The sequence below is a fragment of the Erithacus rubecula genome (assembly GCF_903797595.1).
Source record: "Erithacus rubecula genome assembly, chromosome: 1".
Taxonomy (NCBI): domain Eukaryota; kingdom Metazoa; phylum Chordata; class Aves; order Passeriformes; family Muscicapidae; genus Erithacus; species Erithacus rubecula.
The window spans coordinates 10612570-10626898 of record NC_136658.1 but is presented as its reverse complement, the minus strand read 5'-3'; the positions used below and the strand labels follow the sequence as shown (position 1 = coordinate 10626898).

The 14329-nt window shown below is 37.5% G+C and overlaps 1 protein-coding gene across 1 annotated transcript in view; it reads right to left on the bottom strand.

Annotated features, from left to right (window-relative positions):
• The window catches only part of LOC306810341 (uncharacterized protein), a 217606-nt gene that overhangs the window by 36568 nt on the left and 166709 nt on the right, over window positions 1-14329 (bottom strand). The window lies entirely within an intron of this gene.

Genomic DNA, 14329 nt, shown 5'->3' with positions numbered 1-14329 from the left:
AACCAAAAAACAGTGAGAGAAAGAATTTGTATTATCTGTTTTAGGTGAAGTGTTTTCTGAGCATGAAACATCACAAAATTAGCAATTATGCTTTTAAGATATCAACCCGACACTGCTGACGCCCCTCCTCGTGAGAAGTCATGCTGTGAACATGCACGATTTGGAAAAGAGACTCTTTCTTTTACTATTTTCTAGCCTTTTTTTTCAACCTACAAATATTTAATTTCTATTAGGAATTTCAGAAGAGAAAGCAAACTTAACAAAAGGGAGTACTTTTTATCAAGTCGTGAACACAATGAGGTAATTTGGTACGGAACTTCAGAAAAATGCAGGCATAAACTAAGTGGCTTAAATTAAGAAATATTTGCAAAAAACTTATGAGAGGGGGGAAATAGTAATTTGTCTGACCAGATAGAGAAATTTGAAAAGTTATTTTAAGCAAATGCAAGCCTTGGTTTCTCAACAGGCTAGGTATGAATGACAAACAAAACTATTCCAACAAACTATTGGGGAAGGCAGTACCACCATAAACCTAAGAAACACTTTCTGGTCCAAAATGGGTATATGGAGGTGTATGTGTCATATATATATAAGGTCTCCATTCAGCAATTTCCCAGAGTTCATTGCAGAACAACAAAAATATAAAGTAGCAAAATTAGCATATAATCTAAGAAATTACACTCTACTCGGTAGTGTATAAAAAGGGAATAGCATGTTAAAACAGTCCTATTTCATAAAGTCATATTTATAAAGCTTTTTATTAGATATACACATATCATGAACATCTTGAAAAGAAACACCAAATGTAAGAGTCTCTAATGAAAGAGACACTGTAAATTAAACGTAATTTCAAGCCGAGAACATCTGTATTTTTTAAATTAAAAAGTCTAGGGAAATATTAAAAAGAATAAAAATTCCAACTACATAAACCACCAATTTGGCCAAGCTTTTCAAAATCTGCCAGTCACAATGAATTTAGTTACACACTCTTCTAATTGCTTAGGAATATGTTACAACAGACAGACAAATGCCTTAAGTAAAAGGCTCTACTAAAGCGTCATATGCTCAAAACTAACTGTACATGCACTGATCACAAACATCCTGAATGGGTATCTTAAATACTGTTTTCAGCTATTCCTGGACAAGTGCTGCTTTTCCAAATATCTTAAAATAGTTACTGTTACTGGCTGCAAACCAGGCGTGCTTCATGAATGTCCCAATAATGTGCCTTTTATTCCAGTGCTTATCACACTGATTTCTTTGTAGCGGATTTAAATACAAACTGTAAGAAACTCATATATGAATTAACTCAGTAACAACTTTAATATACAGGCTACAAGAGCGATCCTTTCCTGCTGGTTAACACACGGTTTTTTTCACTTCTCCTCTTTAGAAACTGAAAGCATGAGTCACACTGTAAAAAAAGAATTTAATTTCCTTAGCAACCAGATCTAAATACCCACAACTTTCTTAGAGATAACCAAAGCTGAGACTGAGTAAATGTAACATTAAGGTCTTTGCATAACTCCAGTGCTTAGCTAAGATAAAATGTGCCTAGCCATTTTTTTCTACAGACGCTCGATTTTTTGTTTACTTTCTATTTTTAGCAACATTAGATCAAAAACACCCCCAAAAAGTTAGTTTAAAAAAGTGTGAAGAGAAGACTATGTTAAAATTAATACACAAGAACTCAGTTGCAAAACAACACGTTTAAAACGGTTTAAAAAATAGAAAAAGAGGAAAAAAGAAACAGAATCTATACCTGATATGAAAGGTACGTGTTCACCCAGTGCCAAATACTGCTATGTGAGCAATTGTGAAAAAAAACCAAGCAAACCAAAAAAAAAAAAACTCCATCTTTCTTTTTTCTTTCCTTTTTTTTTTTTTTTTTGTTTTTACTTAAAGAAACAATCTCCTATGCTCATTTTGTTACACTGCTTTAAGAAGCTCTAACACGTCCTGATGCCTCTGTAGTGAAACATGCCAGATTTTTTTTTTTTTTTTTTGGAAGCAGGAGAGTCACTTTTTTTTTTTTTCTGTACTCTTGTATGTAGGACAAACTCAGATTTGTTTCTTCTTCTTAGGGCTCCTGTTCTTTCTCGGAAGAAGACCAGGATGCCTGTCTTCTCTCTCTCCCGCTCTTCTCGGAATTCCAGGCACAAAGCACTGCGCAAAAGCTGCACCAATCCTTGCCGCAACTGCCTGCCCAGGACAAGCGGTGGGGAGAGACCAGAAAATTCACCTCGCCCCTGAGCCAGTTTTATAAATGGGGATTGCACAAATGTGCCGGAGCAAAGGGGTGAAAAGGCAGGGTGCCAGCTTGCTACACTAGGCTGCAATGATCTCATGTTCAATGCTGTCGCCCCGTTTGCCCAGTTCAAACGCCTGTTCATTAAACAGGAGGAAGAACAAAAAAAAAAAACCCGAAAAAAAAAACCAACCCAGAAAAATAAAAAAAAATAACAACTTTTATCCTTCAGACACTCAGGAGGGCTGCTCTAAACTACACGTCACCAACAAAAAAAATCGAACGTGTAGTTCTAAAATGCAGTTATGAAGTATAATTATTCTGCTTATATTTTCTTTCTTTCTTTTTTCTATCTGGAGATAAGAAGCAGAATTTATCAGGCGTGAAAGGGACAGCCTCCTGGTGGTGTGCCAAAAAAGCCAGAATAAAGGCAAAGTTGTGCTTCAAAGCTCAATCGCTTGCTGAGTCTGGCTAAAGTCAAGTATTAAGATCCACCATTTTCTGAGCCATGTAAGAAAAGAGGAAAAAAGTCAGAACGGGCACCGCTTTCCAAGTCTCCGTTGGCACCATCACAAAATCTCAGCCGTAAGGTCACATGATGCTCTGCCAAATGTGGAGTGCATTCCCATAAACCATTCTGCTGATACTGCGAAGGCAGCTATTGTCTAGTTTATACCCAAAGTTCAGCCCACTCTTCATTGAATTAGCTGAAAAACGCATCACCTTTGGGGGTTGGGAGCCATGGAAACGTCTACCTGGCAGGCTGCCCACTTTTTCTGCCCAACAACCAGAGATGGAATTGTGCTGCCTAATGTAATGATGACGAGGAATGTGAAGAGTCGTCCAAAGTGAATCTGATTCTTGCAAAGCCTGCTTCATTTGCACAGCAAACTCTGGCTTCTTGTCGTTAAAAAGGGGAGGGGGGAGGGTAGAAGGAAAAAAAAAAAGCGCCTTTCTCCTAAATGTAGCAATTAAAGGTCTAGTAAACATGCCTAGTCTGCAACTTTCCTTCATAACATACTGAAATGGCTCCCAAAATAAAGCACACAAGTTTTCTGATTTAAAGCAGCACTCGTTTCTCCCCACATTAATGTGGCATCCCCTGGAAGTTTTTTTCTCCCAAAGAAAAATAAGAAAAGGAAAGAAAAAAACCCTACATAGCAGATCTCTCATCCTTTCTTTTTACCTGTCTTTATTACTTCCTGATTTTATCTAACACAAATTATACATGCATGCAGCAATACCCACCAGTAACAGGGGCTGCAATATTGCTGCAATCTCCCTCAGAGCAATCTCCTGAGAAAACTGGTTCTGTTTCCAGCAGCACAAAACTCTTCATCTGAGCCCTCTTATCTTCACCAGTGAGTAGGACAGCTGGTCTGCAAGTTTGCAAACCAGCACATTTGAAACCAGTCAGCACCCTCCCTTCTTCAAAACGCATTTAAACAGGATTTTGTGAAAAGAGATGCAATCAGGCAGAATTTATAAATGATGCAAGTTAATAAACAGACTAAGTAATAGACATTACTCTTCTGCTACAGACCTGAAATTTCGATTTTGTCCAGCTATTGTTCTAAAGTAAAATGTCACGTAAAATGTCACTTCCAAAGGAAAATACCACGTAACCTACTGAGGAACAAACACATGCTCTCCCAGCACCTGAAAACCTCATACAGAAGAATTGACCTCAGAGCTAGCTCTGTGTTGTCAAGAAATGAGTTTACTGTTTCTACACTGTGAACGTTAATTGCTACTGCAAAGAGTGATATCAAAAATGTGGCAATTTCTCTAATCCTTCCATTAATAAAAATTTAGTTATGGGAGGAGTCTCTTTATGTAGTAGCATGTCTCCAAATGCTCTTGTGGAAATTGCATGATAGAGATCTTATAGCTAAAATCTGTGAAGAAAAGGCAACAAACTAGAAGACAACAGGCTAAAAATTGCAGCCTGAGGACAGGAGAACCCACTCCCAGGACATTGTGTTATCATTCCCAGCTTGGCTACTTCTATGTTTTGTTTCACAGGTCTTTCTAGTTTCACTTTATTTACCTAGAGAAAACTGAAGGTTCATTACCAAAGGAAGGAAGTGTGAGAAAGAGGACTTTGAAGTAGAGGAAGATGATTATGGTGGAGCAGCCCTCAGAGTGAAGTCCTGGGGCTGTCACCCAGCTGCGACTGGGACAGTACATATGGCAGCCTGACAGCACAGGTCACACCCTGCCTTGCTCCTGGCACATCCTGGAGGCTGGAACTCAGGTTTCTGGGCAGGCAGGTATGACTGGGAGGAGGAAAACACTCAGGGCAGCCTCTACAGATGGTGTTGGCAGTGCTGGTGGGACCTAGAGGATGGGGAGAAAATACAGCCACTGCAGCCCAGCAGGGTCAAGGGGCTGGGAGGAGATGCTGGGTACAACATCAGGGAGTGGAAGTGACCCTGCTCCATCTGCTAAGCAAGTGCATGTGTGATCAGCCCTGCTCTGGTCAACGGGTGGGAAGAGAAACTTGCTGTGGCCCCAGAAAGTCAGTTCATGGCTTATTTCACCTCTTTTCCAGCTTTGAAGGTTTTCAAGGGCCAGCAGCTGCAGGAAAGCTCTCTGATGCAGTGAAACATGGTGCAAGCTCTCCCAAAGGGTATTCCAGACTGTAATGCCATGTGGATGGTTTTCCATCTAGACATCCTTTTCTTTTCCCTGTGAACTAAAGATGGCTGGACAGGTGCCACCACTAAGTGGAAATGCTGCTTATCAGTCCAGCTACTTGCCACAGGACCCATGGCTTGGACCACAGGGATCACACCAACCTCCAAGAATCACCAACAAGCTCTGCGTGTCATTACCTCTCAGTCATAAGAATGATGCAAAAGGGGATTCTCCCATAAAGGTCTTTGAGATTTAATAACATATCTTTGAGATTATTTAGAACTAAATTAATTTTTCCAGACTCAGAAAACTCAGCCAAATATCTTTAATTAACAGTTATGTAGAAACTGAAATTTGAGATTCCATTTATATCACTTAAATAGTTTACTTATTGATTTGAGCAAAAATCAAACAAAATTTTAATGTTTTTCTTTTTTTTTCTTTTTTTTTTTTTTTTCTTTTTTTTTTTCCCTATGGGGCACCTGGAACTCAAATTCAGTTCATCCCATCTTACATTTTATCACTAACCATAAAAATGTTTAGGCCATAATACATCTTGAACTGAACAATCCATGTACCCAGCTGCATTTTACACCGTAGTGCAAATTAAGGCTTTCATTAAAATTGAGTAGAAGTCTTCAACTAAACAACAATGAATTAATATCCTGTTCAAATTTGTTACTATTATTCAGAGGTGATGCGTGAAAAGGACAAGAGAACAGTCTGACTTTCAGATCTCAGAAGGATATTTGCCCATAATTACAATTAATAGACAGTCTGGACTGGGCAAATCTGAGCAGCAGCTTTTGAGGGTTGTCAGGCATAGCATCCTACAGTCTTTTTTATTTTCCATGTGCAGAAAAACATTTCAACATGTGGCTAGCCCTCAATAATGAGTAGTGACTTCACCAATATTCAAGAAGGATGTTAAAAAGCTGTTAAAATATCTCATGCATATGTGTCTGAAACAATTAGAGATGTAGATGAACCTCAGAGTGCTTTGCCTATGAACAAATTCGTGGGCAACACAAAGGGAACCAAGAACTTGTGTCTGTGGGAGTGCCTGGCCCTGTTCATGCACAGCTAGGGGAGACAGGGAGAGCAGCTGGAGGGAAGCTGCACAGAAACAACCTCTCCATAGGAGAAGAGGGACTGGTCCTTCCTCTACTCAGGAGGCAGCAAGAGGAGGCAAGGAGGACAAGAAACTTGGGCTGTGCTGGGGGTTTCTGGTCACAGACAAATATAGTTGTACTGTTCCCACAGAACAGCCATCACCCCAAAATTCTCAGCTTCAAAGTCTAAACAATGGGAAAGGAAAAATCAGTCTTCCCTGGGCATGGCTATTCACACAAGATATGACAGAAAATCTGACAGAGAATTGGAAAGAAACACAACAACCATGTGTTATGGAGGCAGAGATATGAAGGGAATCTCTGCTCTTTACATGGCTGTTCTTTAATGTGAAACCAAACCCAGCAAGTTTAAAACTTTTAAAGTTGAAAATGCACTAAGTGAAGAGGACATACAAGTGCTGGATGTATTGCACACCTCTGGATAACTTTCACATGCTATATTGCACAGCATAACACTTTAGAACTAAATGGTCTTGCTCTGCAGATCACATTCTTAAAGGCCTTAGTGTATAGAGATGATAAAAATTATTTGTAAAATGCATGCAAATTAAAAGTTATCATCTGCTAGCTACTCTAATTTTATCCCCAAATGGCACTATGCCTTCTGGTTTTTTCTGCCTTAAGGTTAATGGCACTGAATTAAGAGACTTAAGCAAGATGCTCTGTGGTAAGAGCCAGAGATGTCATTCCTCTTAAATTTAAGTGCAGTTTTTCCTTTTCTGAAATTTCCATGCACCATTTTGTTTTAAACTCCTTCTCCTCTAAACTTTTCACTGTGTTATTTGAAACTTATTTAATTTTTGGCTGTATAGTTGGGTACCAGATCTTCACAACCTTCTTTCTGCTTTACCACTGGATTAAGAAAGTCTTTAGAAATATATAGCATTAAAAAATTGAATAACACACATTCAATACTCTTGTTCATGGAAGAAATGACTTGTTCATTAATTTTTTAAGGTTTTAGCTTTTTGCTTAAGTGTGCAGATATTAAAAAATAACAAAGGGTACAAATTAAATTAAATTAAATTAAATTAAACCACTACTGAAAATTCAGATGAGCCTTTCCCAGTAACTCTTGCACAGTAAAAAGAAAGGAGCAAAGAGGAGACACCCTTCTCTTCACAGGGAAACACAGTTGTGGTGGAATAAGCAGCATGGCTGCAGGACAGATTTAGAGACAAGTTCATAGTGAGACCCAAGCAAAAATCAGGCTCTATCACTAATCACCACCACTTAGAAAAACTTTCACAGGTGATAATTCAGGCACAAAAGATATGTCCCTTTCTCCACAAACAACATCACAGTGACTCAGACAGGTAGAAATGGCATGGTGTTCTATCAAATCAAACCTAATGCTGGGAAGAGCTTTGCCACAAATATTTCCTTCTACGTTTCAGCTCCAATTTATTTCACTACTGCTACTCCAGAAACATTAAGTTCACAGAAAGTGATAAAACATTCAATACCCTCATATGCACCCAGTCTTAGATGTAGGAAAACACATTCTCTTTACTTTGTTTGTGTCTTCTGGGTCTAAGTGCTAATATGACTGAGCATTATCATCATCATTCAGTGGAGGAAAAAATCTGAAATATCTTTTATTTTCCCCCAAATTTAAAAGCTTTTAGTGCACCACTCCTCAAAATTCCTGAGTAGCATGGCAGTTAAATGTTTTTACCAGTTCTAGAGGCAAAGGAACCAAAGATTAACTTGTTTTCAGAAACAATCAGCAACAACATTACAGTACTGAGCACAGAATACCTGACATTGCTCAGTGTTAAGAACACTGCATTGAATCATAAGCACCATCTTTAATTAGATAATTTCTAAATTCAACCCACATAGTTTGCATCAACTTGACAACCACCTTTGAAAATTGAAATCTGAAGATATCTTAGTATAGTTCCTGGTCATTAGAGTAGGAAGAGAGTTCACACAGAGAATCAGCTAGCCAAGGGGTTAAACAACAAATAACTCCTTACATGCCTTCTACTTGTGATAAACAAAGCAATGTCTGCTTCTTTTCCCAACATCTCTTCAAAACAAGGACAAGTATAGCCAGAATGGAAGCCAGAAACTTTTATGGATTCCTGATTTATCAGCATGCCTTGTGCCTAAACCTGTCCCAGTATAGCTCCCATCCCAACCATCCCCTCCAAAAATGGCAGCAATGATTTGTTGAGCTCATGCACATGTACAAACACCATCACAACAAACCTTGCCCAAGATTTGGGAGGAAAAATCCTCAGGGGCTGAAGAGACAGAACTCTGCAGAAAGTCTAGATGACTTCTTGCTCCCTGCTGCCTGACACATTATGTATCAAGGGTCCCCCAAGGACACTTATGTTTTTAGGACTCATTCCTGATCTGAATACAGACTGGTAATATAAAGGATCTTGGAGATGTGTTCTTTGTACCATTAATTTATCTGTCACTGATAAAGAGTTGGGATTTTTACTTCATGCCTTTCCCATATGAACATGTATGAATCCTGGCTGCTCATACCTTAAAATGTTATTTAAAAGAAGCATTTTGCTTAGTTGCCTTGAACCAAAAAAACACAAGCTGTGTGTCACCTATCCCCTGGTTGCTATAAATGACACAGTCTTACACTTAAATATGGCAGAGTTCATTGGCAAAAAGAGAAAATAAGAATTTTTGAAATATAATTAATATTTTCAGGCAGGAGACAACATATATTTCTAGGTCCTTATATTCCTAAAGTTCTGGACAGTACTTTCCAAAACACTAGAATGTTTTTCAGGCAGATATATATGTACATATCCAAAAATATCCCACACAATTTCTTATTTTAATTACAAAAAATATGGGACCTGTGCATGCACTTTGCTGGGTTACATTCCCAGCAGGTTCATTGCTATTAGCCTGAAAAAACTTGGTCAGGTCAAAACTCTTAGTTGAAAAGACAGAACATGTGCATTATAGTCCAATGCTTGGTGTGTTTTTGATTCAGCAGACCAAAGCATCAAGTATTTTTGAAGTAAAAATGGTTTGAACAGTATTAAATATAGCACTATTCAATTTCCCTACTGTGAATTCTTGATTCTGCAACATAATCTCACCCCAAATAGAACAATCCCTCAAATCTAGATTTTAAAGTACTTTTATATTGAAGAAATTAACATTTCTTACATTGAAATGTTTTAAATATTCATTCTACATTTTGACTGCTTCTGTGTTTTCAGTGCAAATGGCTACATTTGCAGCTATTTTTTAGTTTGAATTTACTTAATTTTATGAGGAAAACCTAGATTTCAAAATAGTCAACATCCCCAGATAACCTGAACACAGAGATAGAAGTAGAGGAGATCAAAGGCACAGAGCCTTCTTATAAGATTGAGCAGGCTATGAGTGATCAAAGGCAGGGAAGAGAGGACTCTGGATCTTAACTCCTACTTCCATTACACATGTATAATTTACAGGTTATTGACTTGTAGAGAGGGAACTGTTTATACACTAAATATAGTTTATAGGCCTGAAAAGTTATTTGAAATACAAAAATTAACTTTGGTTGTTGAAAATATATTGGCAGTATCTTTTAAAATCCCCTTCTCTGATAGGAAATGCTGTTAATATAAATAGCTTTCTTTTCAATGAACTGTCTCCTTCTGACAAAGTCAAACAAATACTTTTTATTTGCAGCCACACTATGGCTGGCAGGTGTCATCACAGGGAAGATATAGTGCTGTTTGGAAGTGATAATTCACAGGAATAATGGAATACTTAGATTATGAGTAAAGACATAATAATTATTCTAATTTTGGGGAAAATGTAGTGCAACATGACTCAAAATCACAGGTTCACAGAATGGCTTGGGTTGGAAGGGACCTTGAAGATCATCTCATTCCACCTCATCCTGTCTCTCCAGGCCCTTGTAAATAGTCTCTCTTCATCTTTCTTGAATGTTCCCTTCAGGTCCTAGAAGGCTGCAATTAGGTCACCCTAGAGTCTTCTCTCTTCCAGGCTGAACAAGCCCAGTTCTCTCAGCCTTTCCTCATAGGAGAGCCCTTTAACTTATCAAATTGCAGTTTTACACTATCTCTGTGAAATTCACATTGTGCAGTCATATCAGGGCATTTCTTTAGCTTTTGCCTTACACATTTTGGTAATATTCCTGTGTACAAGCAGGGTTCCTCCCATAAGAGATTTCACATCTTCCCATACAGAATATTCAAATCAGCACCTGGATCAGCTATCATGCAATCAGTTGAGTATCTTAGCTACCAGATCCTTGGTTACTTGAGTATCTGTCTCTACCAGAGTTAAGTTCTGTACTGGACAAAACATTTTAAATTAAAATTTTCATTTAAAAAGCAATTATTGCCCTCAGGTTTTGATTTGGCCAATCAAATAAAAACATTTGCTCTGAAAATGCTGAATAACCACATAAAAATAAATACCAAACATTATGTGCACATTAATGAAAGAACTCAGATTCAGCAGTGGTACACAAATTCATGTAGCTTGTGACTCCACAGCTCATTGAATTTTAGGGTATTACATATTTCTTCTGCCCCAGATATATTCACACACTGTGAATTTCATGTTAATATCCAAACTTTCATATTGGTGGAGAGACAAGAGCCTCATCACAGCCAAAATTACCACAGTGTAGCTGAAAACACATCTGACTTCAGAGATTGTTCTAGTTCACACTCAACAGCAAAGCTGCATCTTGGACAAAGGGTGACATATAAATAAGCACAGAATGATTATTGAAGAACCTGAAATATGCTGAACCATTAACCACAACCAGACAGCACAGTAGGTTAGTCATTGGTTTGAAACTCAGTACTGGATGAATGGCCAGCACAAAAAAGATTTCAGAGGACCAACAAGCATCGTGTACCTAAATGCTGTTTTTTCTTTTCCCAGTAATAAGTAGAAGACATTTATTTCTTATTTCAAACTGGGACAAGACTCCTCAGTTGTCTTTCAACTTCTGTCTGGAATTCTGAACCACTAGTTTATGCAGACTGCATGAATTTGAGAACATTAAAGGGTTTTTGTATTAAACTTGCACAGTACCTAGATCTTTGGGATCAAAGTCAAGAATTTGCATTTTTTCATTACAACAAATACATGTAAAGTAAAACTTGGACAAGAGGAATCCATATGAATATAACTCTTTTAAATCAGTACCAGGTATATCCTGGCTTAAAAACTGGGAGGCAGGGCTTGTTCCAGTGGCTCAGAGATAAGTATCTACAGAAAAATCTACAGTTTGGGTGGAGGGAACTGTCTGGTTTGCTTTCCAGAAAGACTTGGTTGCTGATGAGAGTTTACAGCAGTCACAGGACAATCATAAGAAGGTATATTCAAAGAGTTGGCAGCTGCTGGGTACCTAGAAGAATAGTTCTGGACTTACTGGCATGCCAGCTTTTTTATATTTTTTCTGATTTTAGCAGGAAATTGAAATTTACTAATAATTAAATCTATAAATGCATTGCATTCAATTTGTTAATAGATGGTTCCTTCACCACAACTCCAGTGGACTATGTTTGATTATGCTTCTGCTTCCTGAAAAAGTATTTTTCTAAAACACTATGGTAACCAATGTTCACAGGGCATAAAACCAAGCAACCAGGTTTCTGGAATGCATTTCTGGATAGCTTTTATCTAGCAGGAAAGAAGCAGAATGCAACATGTAGACAGTAATCTCCTTAGTTAAAATGCTGCTAAAGTTCTGCAAGAAGAATCTATTTCTGCCCTCAGAGGACTGATAATAGTCCTGGAATGGTGAATTCATAGAATCATAGAAAGCTCATCCTATTCCTCCAGATTGTTCAGAGCCCGATCCAACCTGGCTTTGAAGACTTCCAGGGATGGGGCAGCCACAACTTTTCTGTACAAAATGTTCCAGTGCCTCACCACCCTCACAGTAAAGATTTTTTTTCCTAATTCAAGCAAAATAAACTTTCATAAGGAATGCCACCATCCTACATCAATTTGAATGATATATACCTGATTGAATGTAATGCTGTGCACAGAGCTTGCAGAAACCTTGTCTTCACACAGCGTGTCCCATGATTAAACTTTTATTTCCATGCTTTAAGAGAGAAGTGGGGCTGAAAAATGTCTCTAGGCCTTAATGTGCAAAATCTTAGACTTATATGAATCTGTGCAATTAACCTTTTCACTGAAATTATAAGAATCATCCAATGTAAGTCTGAAGAGCTTTGTTGAGTATGAGAGCCTTAAAATCAAAGCCACCTACAAAAAATATTGAGTTTAATTATGTAAACAAAGAATCAGTGCAGTAAATTTTCTTTGAAATACTTCATTGAGGTCTTTGGAGATGATCTAAACAGCAACAATCAACATTAAGAAGAACCAACACAAAATCCATCAATATGTCTTTGTCTACCTCAGATCATCACCTTATGGTGGTACCTACTGACAACTCACACAAGTTTCAAATACCTAGCCAAATGGCTTCTCCTATATATGTGCAGGATCTCCTAATAAATTGCCTCCTTATCTGCATGACAAAAAATTAGTTTTTAACTTGAGCAGTGACTACTTGAATTTACTCCTCCATTTCTGTCTTCATAAGTATCAGCAATCTTTCTTCTTCAGGACATAGCTGTATATCTAATACCTAATGAAGAGCCTGACATACACCACCAATCTAAATAAATAAGCCTAAGGACAGTTTTGCTCTCAAAGGATTTGGCAACAGACTACAAATACCTAATAATGAGAAAGAAAATGAATACAGCATTTGTATGCATTTTCAGTCACAATGTAAATCCTAATCTTTAAGTTTTTGTAAACCAAGCATATTACAAGAAACATTTTCACCAAAAAAAGGCTTCCTACCACAGTGCTATTTTATTCTAACCTCTTTTTACAGTTTTCATTCTTAAAACCCTTTTTTTTTTTTTCCTCTGGGAGAAAAATTGCACATCGCAACTTTGTAACTATTTCCTCTCTCTATTTTGGCAAATCCTCCCAAAAAGTCAGCACCAATGGACTGAATGTGGTGTGACCAAGCCCCATTTACTCTGAGTATTAGGGAGTCACTTGCCAGCAGTGACTTCTCCACAGTGTCTGGTCCATCCTGAGCTCCTCTGTGGATACTGCAGTGTGTGTGTGTACACTCAGACATGAGTGCAGTCAAAAAACCCCTGTGAAAATATTGCTTATCAATGAAATGCATGTATTGCTCTCTTGAATACAGTGTAAGGCAGAATAAACACTTCTCTCACACCCTGTCCCTCTCTCATGAAGCTCACTTTGGAATTAGCTTCTGGAGCAATGGCACAAGAGAGACTAGGATGGATTTGGGGGTGCTGTAAAAAATTAAAGCTCTTTAAGATAAGTAATACATTTTTTCCCCCTGTTTTTTGCACTGGGCATAGCATCCCTGTAGGACTGTAAGAAACTGCAACTAAGAAAAGTAATTTCTGGAGAGGAAGGGTGATTGATAAGCTGCTGCAGTTGAGAAAGCAGATTCTACTACTGATATCATATTGTGCAATTTAAATCATAAAGACTACAAAAATATTTGTGCAGAAATCAGTCCAGCTTCAGGTAAGGTGAAACTGTGAGTTCCTAGAGGTACAATACACATATGATGATTAAAAATTGTGAAACAACTGCCTGTTGACTACATGCTTAAATGTGAATGTCTTTTCCACCTATAGTCTGAGTTAAACTACTCTTATCTGATCACTTAAATATCTCAGATCACTCAAAACAGCAAACAATTCATATTACAATTAGGAAAATATGTAACTTTACCTATTCAGAATTTGTGAAAACATGATTTAGGTAAAAATTCAGCACAGTTTTTACAAGATGCCTGGGACTAAATTTAAGCCAGGTATTATTTTCTGCTTAAATTTATAGCAGGGTGAACACTGGTATTTCACATGCTGTGCCCTTTATAGTTATGAAAAATTGCAAAATGGAACATCCATTTGATATTTGACATAACTCTGAACTCTCTAATGGTCATGAGAAACACAGTTGCAACATTTACAAAATAACCCGTGACACAAAATAAAAACAATGCAAGGACATCCTGTTCTCAACATGCATCAGATTCATTTTGCAAATAACAGATTTGTAAGCAATTAGACATGGATTAAAATAAATTGATCAATTAATTTAAAATCTGATACAGATGAAGAATTATGCATTTAATTAGTTGGGAATTTCTTTAACACATACTGCACATGTGTATTTTAAATATATAAATTAAGAAATTATTCAGAAATTTTCTTCATTGAAACAATTACTGTAAACCCACATTTTTTTTGGCCTTCCTGCAGAAACTGAC